Genomic DNA, 18,169 nt, shown 5'->3' with positions numbered 1-18,169 from the left:
TATTAAGTGATTTAAGTTGCTTCACTATTCCAAGGATATTTACTTCTACGTTACTTATGCTGGCAGCTGATCTCGATGAGAATTGTGCAATATTTACTTCTCCTTTTGTGAAGGCATGTCGGAAGGCTGTGTTTTGTGACTGCTTTGGCAGCACTGTCTTCGATAGTATCTCCATTGCTATTGCGCAGAGAATGCATTGATTGTTTCTTGCCGCTAATCATACGACCAGAATATCTTTGGATTTTCTGTCAGGTTTCGAGACAAAATTTCGTTGTGGAAATTGTTATATGCATCTCGCATTGAAACCCGCAATAAATTTCGAGCTTCTGTAAAAGATCGCCAATCTTGGGGATTTTGAGTCTGTTTATATTTGGCATGTTTGTTCCATTGTTCCAGTGTTCTAACCCGTTTTGTGTTCCAAGGAGGATCAGCTCCGTCGTTTGTTAATTTATTCGGTATAAATCTTTCAAATGCTGCCGATACTAATTCTTTGAATTCAAACCACATCTGGTCTATCATTATTTTAGAATGAGTGGAGATTGTCTCTCAGGAAGGCGTCAAGTGAATTTTTATCCGTTTTTTTTAATAGGAATATTTTGAGAGTTCTTTTGCCTACCCTTGCAAATTATCGCAGTATCTAAGAGGTTGCTGCTGTTTTATATAGCTAGGTGAACACTCACGTTCCTTTATTTTTTTGTTCCCACTTCCTTCTTGTTCATGTCAGAGAACACAAATGGTTGAGTTACATTTCGTGGATATTACCTAACAGGAAACAGTATTAATATGACAACTAGTATTAAAATTATTTGAGTGTCCGAAGAGATGCAGCTGTTACTGGCAGTACTTGTACTACTGCAGCTGCTGCCAATAAGAGTGATAATAATAATAGTAATAATAATAATGATAATATATCAATAATAATGACAATATCGATAATAGCAGGTGTAAGAATAGTTTATATGTGTAAAAATAGTAGATGTTTTCTGATATAGTGAGTTGTGGCGAACGAAAATTTAAGAAGACTACTTCAGCTAAGAATATTTGGTATTGAGGAAGATCAGGTTGAAATCGTAGTCCTTATTGTTACTTTAGTAGATATGTCATTAACTGTCTTCTGAAGCTAGATATGTTATTCAATTCTCAAATGTTCCTGCTGCTGAGAATGTGGCTGAACGATGGAGTGGGACACAAAGGGTTTTGCTGTGATGGGGACGCGTGTTTGGTCCATGTCGTTCAGACAAGAGCGTTAACGTCGAGAAGTGATATCTATATCTACACTTACATCTACATGGACACTCTGCAAATCACATTTACATGCCTCGCAGAGGGTTCGTCGAACCACCAGTGTTGATTGGTAAGACAGTAGTGAAGACAGAGGGTACAGGAATCTCTGCCCTTGTCTGCACGCAGCCAGGATAGTTGTGCATTTGATGGTGAAATGTGAGCAAAGAGCCAAACATCTCATATATAGCGAACACAGGCATTTATAATCAGTTCCGAGCGCAGTGAGCTATCCCGAGAAAAGCAATGCATCGATAATAGTGCTCTAATCAATAATTCCAAGTAAAAGTGTTTGTACAAGTTCGTTTTCCATGTCAAGAGAGAAGAGCTTTTTCTATTTTTGTTGAGCAATGAGAGATTCTGATGCTTTTTTGCACTGCAGTTACTTAACCAGTCCAATTTAGATTTTCCTCTATTATTACTCCTAGATTCTTTGCTGAAGGAGTGAAGTTGATATTTGTCACATTTAGTGTTAAAGATTGCAGGGATTCCCGATACTTTGGGCTAATAGCCTCGAATGACCAACCAGTACCACTTGGGTTTTGGGTGGACCGATGATTATCCCAGTATCGTGTGCTAATTTTGGTAGTGCTCACAGGTACATATTGAGATACGACTGGAGATCATAGGCGTGCATGTGGTATTTGCAGCAGGAAAATGTAAAAATCAAGTACCGAACCATGGGGGATTCCAGACACTGCCTGCCTTCACTGCGACTTTATGATGGAACTTACGCACTGCTTGCATGACGTCACACATTGTACTGTACCGGGCTGTTAATTTAGGCTGCTAAGTTTGTGAAGTCTTGCGGGAAAATGGAATCAATGTGCTCTGCTTCGAAACGCTCTAAGAAGAAGTTTGCCACCACTGGACTAAGAGGATTACCCCTGGCGACGCCTTCCAGCTGTTCGTAGGAATTGCCATTCCACGTGAAATAGCTCATGATGAGACATGCAAGGAAGAGCAAGACATCACAAAGTTCTTACATGCACGTCTCACCACGAGCTATTTCACGTGGAATGGCAATATCTACGAACAGCTGGAAGGCATCGCCATGCGTAGTCCTCTTAGTCCAGTGGTGGCCGCCTTCTTCATGGAACATTTCGAAGCTCAGGCACTGGACTTGGCGAGTTGCAAACCTAAAGTGTGGTACAGATACGTCGATGATACTTTCGTTGTGTGGAGCCATGGTGAGGAACGGCTCGGTGACATCCTAAGACACTTGAACTGCCTCCATGCCAACATAAAATTTACCATGGAAGTAGAAAAGGACAAAAAGCTGCAATTTCTAGATGTTCTGGTCACAAGGGGTTGCGAAAACCTGGGACACAGCGTGTATCGAAAACCGTCACACACAGACCGCTACCTGCACAAACTATCAAACCACCATCCGAGCCAGAAAAGAGGAATACGTAATACGCTCGTAATGCGAGCAGGACGAATATGTGATACGCAGCCCGTCAAAGGCGAAATGCAATACCTGGAAAGTGTTCTGAGGAGCAATGGGTACTCCATAAATTACAGGGTGTTACAAAATGGTACGGCCAAACTTTCAGGAAACATTCCTCACACACAAAGAAAGAAAATATGTTTTGTCGACATGTGTCCTGAAACGCTTACTTTCCACGTTAGAACTCATTTTATTACTTCTCTTCAAACCACATTAGTCATGGAATGGAAACACACAGCAACAGAACGTGCCAGCGTGACTTCAAACACTTTGTTACAGGAAATGTTCAAAATGTCCTCCGCTAGCGAGGATACATGCATCCACCCTCCGTCGCATGGAATCCCTGATGCGCTGATGCAGCTCTGGAGAATGTCGTATTGTATCACAGCCGTCCACAATACGAGCACGAAGAGTCTCTACATTTGGTACCGGGATTGCGTAGACAGGAGTTTTCAAATGCCCCCATAAATGAAAGTCAAGAGGGTTGAGGTCAGGAGAGCGTGGAAGCCATAGAATTGGTCCGCCTCTACCAATACATCGGCCACCGAATCTATTGTTGAGAAGCGTACGAACACTTCGACTGAAATGTGCAGGAGCTCCATCGTGCATGAAGCACATGTTGTGTCGTACTTGTGAAGGCACATGTTCTAGCAGCACAGGTAGAATATCCCGTATGAAATCATGATAACAAGCTCCATTGAGCGTAGATGGAAGAACATGGGGCCCAATGAAGACATCACCAACAATGCCTGCCAAAACGAACACAGAAAATCTGTGTTGATGACGTGATTGCACAATTTCAACGTTACCTTCCTTCAATTGGGCCAGCTGGCGGTGAATCGAGGAAGTAGAGTACATACTAACATGGAAATTAAGCGTTTCCGGACACATGTCCACATAACACCTTTTCTTTATTTGTGTGTGACGAATGTTTCCTGAAAGTTTGGCCATACCTTTTTGTAACACCCTGTATATTAGAGGTGTAACAGAGCCAAACACAAGGCGAAGTAAGGAATCAGGAAAAGAAATGTCGGGTACGGCCTTTCTGTCATACATTCCCAGCGTGACGGACAGAATCGGTCATATATTGCGCAAACACGGCGTAAAGACGATTTTCAAGACGAGGAAGGTCAAAGAGTGTCTTAGATCGGCAAAGGAGAAAAGGGACCCACTTGCAGTGTCAGGAATACCGTATAATATGCTCATCTGGAAAAGTTTATGTCGGAATGACTGGACGATCAATCAGCACCAGAATCAAAGAACATAAGCGACATTGTAGGTTGGGGCAAGTGGAGAAATCGGCCGTGGCAGAGCACGCGCTGAGTGAGACCGACCACATAATAAACTTCGCCGATATGGAAGCTCAGGATGTAGAGAAGCAGTATCACACCCGCTTGTTCACAGAAGCTGTAGAAATACAAAAACACGCGAACAGTTTCAACTAGAAAGAGGAAAGCCTTAAGGTAAACGGATCCTGGCTTCCCATACTGCAGCGAACGACCGTCGCAGGTAGCAAGAAGAGAACCGCACCGGAAATGACTGCGGGTTAGCCCTCGGACGTTGGCGGGCAGGTACATATAGTCTGCGACCGCTAGCTCGGCTCCAGTTGACCACCGGCAATGGAGTGTGAAGCTTTCACAATGCCAGCCACTCGTGCTGGCGAAACGTCAGTAAAATCATCAGATGAACGTCGGCCGAAGAACCCGAGACAGAAGCCAATAGGCAGTTTGTCAGCACCCTTAATGTTGCCATCCTAGGTCTTAATTTCACCGATGGTTGTTTTGACTTTTTCTGCTGAGTTATTCCTTCCGACAATCATTCCTTTCTCAATTTCTTCGCATTTTTCTTGCAGCCAATTCGCATTAGCTTCCCTGCACTTCATGTGTACTTCATTCCTAAGTTACTTTTTATTTGTGTGTTCCTCTTTCCTCTGAACGTTTTCTGTATTTCATTCTTTTTCCCCGACCAGTCAAGTATTTCTTCTGTTAGACATTGTTTCTTCGCAGTTACCTTCTTTGTACCTACATTTTTCTTTCCAGCTTCTGTGCCGGCCTAAGCGGCCTAGCGGTTCTAGGCGCTACAGTCTGGAACCGCGCGACCGCTACGGTCGCAGGTTCGAATCCTGCCACGGGCATGAATGTGTGTGATGTCCTTAGGTTAGTTGGGTTTAAGTAGTTCTAAGTTCTAGGGGACTGATGGCCTGAGCAGTTAAGTCCCATAGTGCTCAGAGCCATTTTTGAACCAGCTACTGTGACAGCCGTTTTCAGATATGTCCACTTTAACTGAACTGCGTACTGAGCTATTCCTTATCACAGTACATATAGCCTCAGCGAATTACAATCTTATCTCCTCATTCCTTAGTACTTCCGCGTCATACTTCTTTGCGCATTGATTACTCCTGACAGGTCTCTTGAGTTTCAGTCTACTTTTCACTTTTCATCACTATCAGATTGTGAACTGAGGCTATATCTGTTCCTGGGTACGCCTTACAATTAAGTAACTCATTTCAGGATCTCTCCTTACCATGACGTTATCTAATTGAAATCCTCCCATATCTTCCACCTTTCCCAACTATACCTCGTACTCTTATGGTTCTTTGCCAGACTATTCGCTATTACTAGCTGAAATTTATTTCAGAACTCAATTAGCCTTTCTTCCCTCTCATTTCTAGTACCAAGTCTACATACTCCTGCAACGCTTTCTTCTAGTTATTCTCCTGCAACCGTATTCCCATAGTCCAAGATTGTTTAATTTTCAGTTACTGAATTATCCGTATGGTATCATAATACACTTTCTCTCTCTCTTCATCTTCGATATGTGACATCGGCATATATACGTGAACTATCGCCAACGGCATCTGTTTGCTGTTGATTGTGATGAGAACAACACTATCACTGAACTGTTCACAGTAACCCACTCCCTGTGCTACCTTCCTATTCATAATGACTCCTAATCCCGTTATACCATTTTCAGTTGCTGTTGACATTGCCCTATACTCATCTCATCAGAAATCCTAGTCTGCTTTCATTTCACTTCTATGACGCCACTATTTACAGATTGAGCATCAGCATGCCCATTTTTTCTGATTCCTCTACCACGTTCAGACTTCAGACATTCCACCCCACGGCTCGAAGAGCTTCATTATTGAAAGAGCAGATAGACATGGAACAGTCCTGAGAGTAGAAAATTTGCAACCTTGTGAAAGTACAGAATCCGGTTTACGGAATCACGAATGCGCGGGCCAGACAAACAAGCAAACAACACACACACACACACACACATACACATGCACTCACACAGCCTTCAGTAAAAGCACAGAAAATATCAAATAACATCTTCAAAGAATGTACCATTTACCTCCATGCATCAAAAGATTTCCATAGTTATTTATCCCACAGGAAAGCTTTAAAGACAAAATTCGTATGAATGAGGGAGCCCTACAAGTTATCACTATCCCCTTTCTGTCAGGCTGAATGGTTCTCAGCGAAACAGAAGCCAGCAACATATTTGTGGCCACGATTCTAGATTTTTAACCACATAACTACTGAAAAGTGGTGAGTGCCATCTTGTAGACTGCTTTTACTTACGCAGAACTGGTCTGCACTGATCCCTTGAGTGATACGTGGTTGACGAGATTGATTGATTTTTCTTCAGAGAGCCCATCATCAACATCGTAAATGAGATATGCGTCTACACACATTGGTTCAAAAATCTAACTAACATTTCAGACCAACAAAACTATCTCCGAAATTAAAATATACAATGAGAATTTTAACAAAATACCTCTCAGTACATAGATAATCCAGAACAAAAGACAGCTCTAAATTATACATTCGATAAAAGTCGACTTTCAATAAAGGTAACTAAATGAAATCAAGACTATGATTCTGAACAACATTAGACTGTTTCGTAGTTTCTTCGTAAATATGACAATCAGTACAGTGTTACAGTATATAAATAACATTAAAAACCCTCAAAATGTAACTAAATAGTACCCATTAAACCAAAAAAATCTATATTTACTCATTGCCGTATTTATAATAGCTTGATTTTAAAGACGTGCCGCTGGAAAACGAGTCACGCACCAAACTAGTAGCGGAAAAATAAAATAACATAAAAAGGATAAATTGCAAGTTTAGTGGAACGCACATATAGAGAAGCATGGTATATTATTTTAAACCTTTACTGATATTAGGTACAAACTGTTAAGGCATATGCTAGTTCATATGCATGTAAATGTCGAAACATGGCGAATTTTAAACGATTCTTCCTAGTTACTATTATTTTTAATTCATTCATTGTTTTGTAAGTATTTATAAATAGCACAAAAATCTTCTTGTTCTAAATGTGCTCTTCTACAGCAATTTTTGTTTTTCATTTCCTGGTTTAGTATCCATACTTTCCAGCCGCGATGCAACTATCGTATTTCAAAGGAAGCAACAATCAAAATGAGAGAAAGATTTCACTTAACAGAGCCGTGGAAGCTGTGGATCCTGGTAAAAGTGTAGATACCAAAGTATTACTGAACATATAATTAAATTTCATTTGATTTGCGAAGGCTACTCGAGGATAATCGAATTTTTTGTCCAGAACGGGATCTTCACCTTCACAAATGTACCTTTGTGATTTTACTTAATTTGCTAAGAGCGTTCTACTGTGAAGCAAAATATTTTACCGTTGGTGAGCTTTATGGACGTAGATTTCTTACTGCAGAAAATCTGTGACGTTGCAGGATCTAAATCTGGCACTAAGAAACAAGTCCAAAAGAATCTAGATATATTTCACCATGCGGAAATTTTCCACGTAGCATTTTCCATGTATCAGATGATCTATCCAGGAGCTGTTTTACAGCATTCCATTTCCTCCGACCCATTCACGTGTCTGCGGAGAACGATCGTAAATCCGTGTGAGGAAACATTTATTGTTTTATTGTTAACGTCGTGGGGATATACGATAGGGCTTTGCTGGCCGCTGACGCCGTCCCATGCAGTCGTTATTGCCTCCGGAACAATAGGCTTCTACTGCAGGCGTTTCCGCCGCGAAATTATGACTCGCTCGACTCTTCTTAGCTTCCATTCATTCTAACCAGTGTGTTTTGCACTGCGACTATTTTCTCTCCATCTTTCTCTCTCGCGCACATTTCCTTTTGTCTCCTCTTTCTCTTCTGTCATGAATACTCTCTCTCTCCCTCTCTCTCTTTCTGTGTGCGTGTGTGTCTGAGTGTGTGTGTGTGTGTGTGTGTGTGCTGGTTAGAAAATGAGGCGAGGAAAATTATAGACGTAATAAGTCAGGCGTGCGTAACATTCGTGGAAATTTATTGAAATGAACTTGCCGCATAGGGCTGAAAGTTCTCCGCCGTTCCAGCAAAGGTTACAGTCAAAATAGATTCATAAAATTTAGATTCTCGGTTAGAGATCCAATCCACTTTCTCCTCGCGAAAAATTTACATCGAAAGTTATTCCACACATTCGAATCTGCAAGACGTATACTGAAATCAGCTTTTTAAGCTCTATATACGTAATTTTTTCTGAAACTACTGCATGCAGCTCATGTATATGATGTAAATTTTTTCTTATATGGAGTCGGAAACTAATAAATAACGAAAGTCATCGAACGAAAGAAAGCCAATTATTTCTCGAAATAGTAAATTTTCTGAACGATAAAATAACGACTGAAGGATCGAAAAAAATGAAAAAGTAATTTCAGACTTCATAAAATAATTTATGTCTGCTTTATAGAAAACCTTGGATGAGCGAACCGTAGCAAAACTTTTCCACGTAATGTGCCATACACACGTTTGTGGTAGAGACGGAATAATAATGTCAAAGGTTCCTATTCCACAAAGGTCTGGATGGACAAGCTGAACACTACAGAATCATAAGTTTAATAAAACATGGTTCAAAAATACTGATTCAAAGTGCTCAGTAAGGAATGGCAATAAGGGTTGAAGACGGCCTGATGAAAGATACTTTTAGGTTGTGGAGACGTGTAAGAGCATTCGAAGTAGTACTGAACCTAGAAAGAAGAAAAGCAAACATACATTCATCATGAATCACAAAATCTGCTACAGTTGTAAGAATTATTTACTGCTAAAAAGGAGAACCCAGTCCAGTTTCACAACATGTATCCCATCTTCAGGAGCATCTGGAAAGCTATAAATCAATAATATTGGCTGTCCACGTGGTTAAGATAGTCAATGCTGCTCAGAACCAACAGAAATTCTTAGAAAGAAGCAAGCCTAACTGAGTTGCAATAGGTCAAATTACGTAATAACAGCATGAAGACAGCATGAAGCCACTGACACGTCAAAAACGCCTACAAGCCTACAGACTACGAGCAAATATAGCAGAATCAGCTAAGAAGCTCGGTATAAACAAACCGAAAAAATATAGGACGTAAATATAAACGTAAGATATAGGGACCTCCTATATTCATAGCATTTGTTGATATACACACTTCAAACAAGTCTTGCATCACACCACTTCTCAGAATTCCTGAAGATAGACGTTGATTGTGGAAATTGTATCACAGACATAGTCCCTTTGAATGTTCAGAGATGTCACTAAGATTACCTAAACAGCCGATCAGTTTCAGTCATTCCACCAGGAATGAGGTTCACGGCTCGTGTTATCTGTAGTTTAACCATGCCTAGACTGTCAATACCGCGGTTCGATCGCGTCCGCATTGTTACTATGCGCCACGAAGGGATCTCAATAAGGGAACTGTACAGGAGTCTTGGAGTGAACCAAAGCGCGGTTGTTGGGACATGGAGGAGATACAGTGGAACAGGAACTATCGACGACATGCCTTGCTCAGGCCGCCCAAGGGCTACTACTGCAGTGGATGACCGTTACCTACGGATTTTGGCTCGGAGGAACCCAGACTGCAACGCCACCGTGTTGAATAATGCTATTCGTGCAGCCACAGGACGTCGTATTACGACTCAAACTGTGCGCAATAGGCTGCATGATGCCCAACTTTACTCCCGATGTCCATGGCGAGGTCTATCTTTGCAACCACGATACCATGCAGCGCGTTAACATGGGCCCATAAACATGCCGAATGGACCGCCTAGGATTCCCATCACGTTCTCTTCACCGATGAGTGTCGCATATGCTTTCATCCAGACAATCGTCGGAGTCGTGTTTTGAGGCAACACGGTCATGATGAACGCCTTAGTCACACTGTCCAGCGAGTGCAGCAACGTGGAGTCTCCCTGCTGTTTTGGGGTGGCATTATGTGGGGCCGACGTACGCCGCTGGTGGTCATGGAAGGCGCCCTAACGGCTGTACCATACGTGAATGCCATCCTCCGACCGGTAGCGCCACCATGTCGGCAGCATATTGGAGAGGCATTCGTTTTCACGGACGACAGTTCGCTTCCCCATCGTGAACATCTTGTGAATGACTTCCCTCAGGATAACGACATTGCTCGACTAGAGTTTCCAGCATGTTTTCCAGACATGAACTCTATCGGACATGCCTGGGATAGACTGAGACGGGCTGTTTATGGACGACCTGACCCACCTACCACTCTGCGGGATCTGCGCTGAATCGCCGTTGAGGAGTGGGACAATCTGGACCAACAGTGCCTTGATGAACTTGTGGATAGTATGAAACGACGAATACAGGCAAGCACCAATGCAAGAAGATGTGCTACTGGGTATTAGAGGTACCGGTATGTACAGCTATCTGGACCACCACATACGAATGTCTCGCTGTATGGTGGAACAACATGCAATGTGTGGTTTTCCTGAGCAATAACAAGGGCGAAAATGATGTTTATGTTGATCTCTATTCGAATATTCTGTACAGGTTCCGGAACTCTCGGAACCGAGGTGATGCAAAACCTTTTTTTGATGTGGGTATAAGCATCTTTCGACACTGTAGAACGGAGTATAGTATTTGAAATACTAAACGTATTTCTCTACAACTTGTACAACGACAAACAGCAGTCGTAAGAGTCGAAGGACATGAAAGGGAAGTAGATAGTTTATAAGGCAGTGTAAGCGGTCTTCAGCCAGTGCGCAATGTTAATATTAAGGAAATTATGAGGGAAGCCACTGAGAAATTCGGAAACAAAATCAAACTTTAGGTCCAATAAATTAAAACTTTGAGGTTTGCTGCTGACATTGTTGCCTCGACAAGGATAGTAAGGGATTGGGAAGAGCAGTTCAGTAGGATAGATAATGTCTTGAAAATACGTAGTAAGAGGAACATCATCCGTAGTAAAGCAAAGATAATGTAATGTGGCTGAATTAAATCAATTTTTGCTGATAGAATTAGAATAAAAAACTGTAACAGTTGGGAGCCATTTGGGGAATCGTAAGTAAGGTACTTGCATTAGGAAAGTACATACACTTGAACCAATTAAATCCAAATCTCATCCCATCATTGAATGAGAATCTTATAATTCACGAGTCCAAGACGGTAATAACAAAAATAAACATAAAACATTTTAGTTCAAATACCAAGTGTTTCTCTCGGTCACGGACACTAACCTGGAAGTGTAACAGATAGGCTTCCTCTCTCCTACCTTTTCTTGGAGGAATACTGCCACAACACCGGAATGGGAGGCATCTGAATGCAAGAGAAGCTCTCCGACAAAATCTGGTACGGCTAGGACGAACGCACAAGCACTGCCGCCTTCAGTGCATCTAATGACGATCGGTGTGTGTCACCCCACAGAAAAGGCTCACCATTACTCCGCAGAAGATTGATCGGGTCATCCAGCTACCCAGTTGCGTATGTACGCAGCTCGTGGTCTAGTGGCTAGCGTTGCTGCCTGTGGATCATGGGGTCCCAGATTTGATGCCCGGCCGGGTTGTGAGTTTTCTGTGCCCTGAGACTGGATTTTTGTGCTGTCCTCATCATTTCATCATCATCATCATCATTCTTCACTGTGGTCAGATTGGATTGTGTAAAAAACTGTACTGTACGGGCGCTGATAACCACTCAGTTGAGCGCCCCACAAACTTAACATCATCGTCATCAAAGTTGCGAATGAATTTACGAAAAAATTTACAGCCCATTGAATCAGACTATATAATTTTTATCCTTAGGCCTGGAGAACAGCTGAACAGCAGTAGTTCGATCACGGTCCACCCTCGGACCTCCACTGGACACAAGATCACCTCTGAGCTAGATCTCTTTTTGGTCCAGATTGATAGCAGGTTTTACTGTCAGTCCGACTTCTCGGAGATGTTCAGGGGTTCGGCCTATAGGATCCAGGTGCTGACTGAACGTTTTGCAGTAAGTAACCACGTCGTCCACATACCTGTAGACATGCTTAAATTTTAAGTTACCCAGAACTGGATCTAATAAGCGCGACAATCAGTCTGCTCCGGTAGCCACCCCAAATAGAAAGTATTATTAAAAGAGTTCCCATCACAAATCACTAACAGCCTTGGACTTCTCCTCGAGAGGTACCTGGTGGCAGGCCTGATTCCGATCAAGTACGGTAAGATAGTGTGCACCTGAAAACCCAGTGAAACAGTTTTAAAAATTGGGCTGTTGAACTAATGTATGAATCACCTTTTGATTCAGTGCCGTATAATCCATAACCAGTAGGTACTCGTACCGACTGGGTTTAAGACAAATTACAGGTAAGTAGCAGCCGGCCAAGTAAACAGAAGGAATCAGATAAGCCCGATGGGCAGAAATGGCAAACAAGTGAATCACAAGAAAATCGTTACACAAGCGACAAGCTCAGAAAACAGCTAATAATAAGTAATGCGCATTTACTAGACTCAACTGGTCACCTGACTTACAAGAGTACACAGATTACATAGATGTATGGCGAATTTACATCGTAAACTGATTTGATGAATGCTAGAAGACTAAGCAAAGCACAAGGTGACGCTCCTTTTTGAGTTCGCTCCTGAATTCTATAAATAAGGGCTTAAATAATGGCCGATCTCTGTTGTAACACACGTAAGCTGAATTAAATACCACTCTACTAATATACAATACATCAACGAAGAAAACGACCGTGGAGAGCACCGAATAAGTGATACGCCAGACAAGTAGTTTGTGGCTGACTTTAGACACAAATTAGAAAACGCGGGGTTGCGAACACAAACAACCCGAGTCAAATTATAACGCAAGGTCGTCACGAATCGAGAATAAACGTCCAGAGAATTGGCTAAACGCAGCCTGGTAATAATAAAAAAAAAAAAAAATATCAGCTATAACCGAAAGGTACGAGGATGCAGTGAGTCAGACATCAGTTAAGAATAAAGTTACTGTCCGTTATAAAAGGTCTCACTATGTTGTTGTTGTTGTGGTCTTCAGTCCTGAGACTGGTTTGATGCAGCTCTCCATGCTACTCTATCCTGTGCAAGCTTCTTCATCTCCCAGTACCTACTGCAACCTACATCCTTCTGAATCTGCTTAGTGTATTCATCTCTTGGTCTCCCCCTATGATTTTTACCCTCCACGCTGCCCTCCAATACTAAATTGGTGATTCCTTGATGCCTCAGAACATGTCCCACCAACCGATCCCTTCTTCTGGTCAAGTTGTGCCACAAACTTCTCTTCTCCCCAATCCTATTCAATACTTCCTCATTAGTTATGTGATCTACCCATCTAATCTTCAGCATTCATCTGTAGCACCACATTTCAAAAGCTTCTATTCTCTTCTTGTCCAAACTATTTACCGTCCATGTTTCACTTCCATACATGGCTACACTCCATACAAATACTTTCAGAAATACCTTCCTGACACTTAAATCTATACTCGATGTTAACAAATTTCTCTTCTTCAGAAACGCTTTCCCTGCCATTGCCAGTCTACATTTTATATCCTCTCTACTTCGTCCATCATCAGTTATTTTGCTCCCCAAATAGCAAAACTCCTTTACTACTTTAAGTGTCTCATTTCCTAATCTAATACCCTCAGCATCACCCGACTTAATTCGACTACATTCCATTATCCTCGTTTTGCTTTTGTTGATGTTCATCTTATATCCTCCCTTCAAGACACCATCCATTCCGTTCAACTGCTCTTCCAAGTCCTTTGCTGTCTCTGACAGAATTACAATGTCATCGGCGAACCTCAAAGTTTTTATTTCTTCTCCGTGGATTTTAATACCTACTCCAAATTTTTCTTATGTTTCCTTTACTGCTTGCTCAATATAGAGATTGAATAACATCGGGGAGAGGCTACAACCCTGTCTTACTCCCTTCCCAACCACTGCTTCCCTTTCATGTCCCTCGACTCTTATAACTGCCATCTGGTTTCTGTACAAGTTGTAAATAGCCTTTCGCTCCCTGTATTTTACCCCTGCCACCTTTAGAATTTGAAAGAGATTATTCCAGTCAACATTGTCAAAAGCTTTCTCTAAGTGTACAAATACTAGAAACGTAGGTTTGCCTTTCCTTAATCTTTCTTCTAAGATAAGTCGTAAGGTCAGTATTGCCTCACGTGTTCCAGTATTTCTACGGAATCCAAACTGATCGTCCCCGAGGTCGGCTTCTACTAGTTTTTCCATTCGTCTGTAAAGAATTCGTGTTAGTACTTTGCAGCTGTGGCTTATTAAACTGATTGTTCGGTAATTTTCACATTACTATATAGTACACAAAGCGGGCAGGTAATATTTTCTCGAGGTGGCTCGCTTCCTCAAGTACTAGAGCAGCTGACAGTTAAATACCAACCGGCGTGATGGCGCCTGTCACATTTCAAAGGACAGGTCGCCGCCTTCCAGATATGTTTGGCCCGACAAAGCGCTCTCACGTCCTAGGCAAAAACCGGACCACGAACCCTCCACGCTGCCACCATTAAGCAACTTCATCCTTGCTTGCTGCGCATGCGCCGGTGTCACTGTGTCCGACACTCCTCGAACGCCCTCTTGCAGGCCGGCGTTCTCCGGTACTCACAAGGGAACCTCCCCATCGCACCCCTCTCAGATTTAGTTATAAGTTGTTGGCACAGTGGGTAGGCCTTGAAAAACTGAATGTAGATGAATCGAGAAAACAGGAAGAAGTTGTGTGGAACTATGAAAAAATAAGCAAAATATACGAACTGAGTAGTCCATGTGTAAGATAAGCAACATCAAGAACTGCTTGAGCTCAGCACTGCTGTGGGCCCGTGGTTAGCGTGAGCAGCTGCGGAATGAGAGGTCCTTGGTTGAAGCCTTCCTTCAAACGAAAAGTTTAATTTTTTATTTTCAGACAATTATCAAAGTTCAGGCACTCACATAATCAACTTCGCTCTCCAAAATTCCGGGACATGTTCAGATCTGCTTGGACATATGCAGGATTTGACGCTCAACATACGGAAAAATTTGAAAACGTTAAAAACATATGTTTTGACAGAGCACAGGGAAAACTGTGTGACTGTGAAACTATTGCATTCATTTGTTGCAGTTTATGTGACAAACTCTTATGTTTTCATCACTTTTTTGGGAGTGATTATCACATCCACAAGAAAACCTAAATCGGGCAAAGTTGAAGAATCTTTTTACCCTTTCGCCAAGTATACAAGATAGGTGGGTCGATAACATATTCCTTTCATGTGACGCATATGCCGTCACCAGTGTCGTATAGAATAAATCAGACGTGTTTTTCTGTGGACGAATCGGTTGACCTACGACCATGCGACCAAATGTTTTCGGCTCCCATTGGAGAGGGACGTCCTTTCGTCTACTAATCGCACGGTTTTGCGGTGCGGTTGCAAAACACAGACACTAAACTTATTACAGTGAACAGAGACGTCAATGAAGAACAGACAGATCGTAAGTTTGCGAAAATAAAGTCAATAAATTCATAGCTCGCGGGAGGATTTGAACCAAGGAACGCTCGTTTCGCAGCTCCTCACGCTAACCACGGGACCACGGCACTCCTACACTTGCACCTTCCTGGATGTTGCCTATGTTGCGCATGGACTACTCAGTTTGTATATTTTGCTTATTTTTATCATAGATCCACACCACTGCTTCCTGTTTTCTCGATTGATCTGTGTTCAGTTTTTCAAGGTCTATCCACTGTGCCTAATTATAACTAAATCTGAGGGGGGTGCGATGGGGAGGTTCCCCTGTGAGAGCCAAGGTTGTTGCGTGCACACAGCGCAAAATGAGACATTAAGAGCAGTTGAAGACTTTTTCTACTTCAGCAGCAAAAAACCTCATGTTGGACAAATTAACCTGAGTATAAAATTCAGAATGATAAAAGCAAGATAATTGTTTGTGACAAAGATAAATTTACAAACATCGATTGCGAATTTAAGTGTTAAGAAATTTTTCTGCTGATATTTCTATGGAGTGTACACTTGAATGCATGAGAAACGTGGGTGATAATCCAGATACTAAGGAAATAGAAGCTGTCAGAATTTGATGCTACAAAAAATTATAAAGACTAGGTGGATAGGCCGAATTACTGTTGAACACGGACTGTGTCGAATTGGGGAAAAAGAAATTTACTCTACTTGGTTAAAAAGAAGGGCTCAGATAATAGACGATCGGGAGCAAGGTATCGTCAATTTTAAAAAGGGAGCAAATATGAGGGACAGAAATTGTAAGAGACCGTGTCTTGAGTGCAATGAGCAGGTCACGTGACTGTAGGTTACTGTCATTATACAGAGATAAAAGACTTGCATGTAATAAATTAATATTGAAAGTTGCATAAAATGAATCTTAAAGGAGAAAAGATCACGAGAGAAACGGTTGAAAAATCTGTTTGTCCTAGCGAAAACGGTTTGCCATTACTGTATAGGTCTACTGGTACATATGTTTTGTGGTATTATACTGCTTTGTATCGTAATGAAACTGGTGAATTGCACCGTTCGTTTATTCATCTTTATAGCCGTTGAATCCATAAACTGACATCACTGTGTCACACGCGTTACGTAACCAATATGTAAAAAGTACTCTCTTAAATTAAGTAGTTAATATACCACGCAGCTGTAATAAAACACTTTCGTAGACCATATGCTTTCCGCTTTATTTCAAGTCATCTTCAGTGGTAACTGTAATAAAATCTGTTTACCATGATGGTAAACAGCTTTCATGGTTTAAATTACTTCTATGAAACAATATTAAATAAAGATAATTACTCACCATGTATTACTTTTTACTTTTCTCTTAGTGTACTAATACAAATAGATGTTCGATTCTAGTGCAGTTCACTTTACTACCAAACAATATACCTTCTTGTCTGGATCCACAGATAGATGATGTACTTTGTTTTAATATTGAAGTAAGCGATCAGTTTATGGAACTGTCTGCTATTTGCAATAAAAAGAAATGTTGCCCGTCTGTCTCCTGTTAAAATATGGTGTAGTGAATGAGGTAACATATACGGAAGGGAAGGGTGGGATGTACGGTACTGTTGTGAGTACTCATCAGTAGGTATGTCGAATGGATTAGGTGCTACCACTTTTGCAGTAGGTTGGGGCGTTATTTATCTAAAATACGTTTTATGAGTTTAAATAACGTCTGGTTGCAAATGTTTGATCATTTATTATGCTTTTCTTTCGTCGGATCGCCTTTTTCATGCGTAAGTTTTCTTGTGGTGTTAGGTGATGATCTTTGTTACTGAATCTGCTTATGTTAATGTCTGTTTTTACTTTGGTAAATTGCTCGTTTTCTTGTTGGGATGTTCTCCAAATGTTGGGTGGCTGGTTCCAAACTACTCAGCAGTTCAAAATGATTTAAATGGCTCTGAGCACTATGGGACGCGAATTCTGAGGTAATCCGTGCCCTAGAACTTAGAACTACTTAAACCTAACTAACGTAAGGACATCACACACATCCATGGCCAAGGCAGGATTCGAACCTACGACCGTAGCGGTCGCGCGGTTCCAGACTGTAGCGCCTAGAACCGCTCGGTCACTACGGCCGGCACTCAGCAGTCATTGGAGGCTTTTGTGGACACCATTTCTGTGTCATTCTATCTCAAACCCACCCACCTGTGCCAAAGTATTTGATACATATCTTTGCACTGTTGTGCTTTTTTAAATTATAGTGGTTCTGACATTCAGTTATTAGAGCCATTAAATGACTCTAGCAATAAATAGTATTGTTGTAGTGAGATTTAATGTCATTTAGTAGGTTGATGGAAACCATTACCAATATTTCTTTGTGAGTTGTGGTACACGGATTTCAACATATTTCATGCTCAATTGGGCCGGCCCTGTTTAACGCTAATTATCTGTCGTGCGACTTTGGTTTTTTGTTTCGCGGGATCTCATAGGAATCAATTGCTTAACCGTATACGTCACCGTTTTACATTATCGCAGCATCTCAGGGGTATTCAGAATACTCAGCTGACACCTCACAATCGGTCGTGTTCGGGGACACATGAATCGTTCAAATGGTTCAAATGGCTCTGAGCACTATGGGACTTCTAAAGTCATCAGTCCCCAGGAACTTAGAAGTACTTAAACCAAACTAACCTAAGGACACCACACAAGCCGGCCGCGGTGGTCTAGTGGTTCTAGGCG

Source organism: Schistocerca cancellata, chromosome 6 (assembly GCF_023864275.1).
Source record: "Schistocerca cancellata isolate TAMUIC-IGC-003103 chromosome 6, iqSchCanc2.1, whole genome shotgun sequence".
NCBI classification, from domain to species: domain Eukaryota; kingdom Metazoa; phylum Arthropoda; class Insecta; order Orthoptera; family Acrididae; genus Schistocerca; species Schistocerca cancellata.
Note: the sequence above shows the minus strand (reverse complement) of the source record.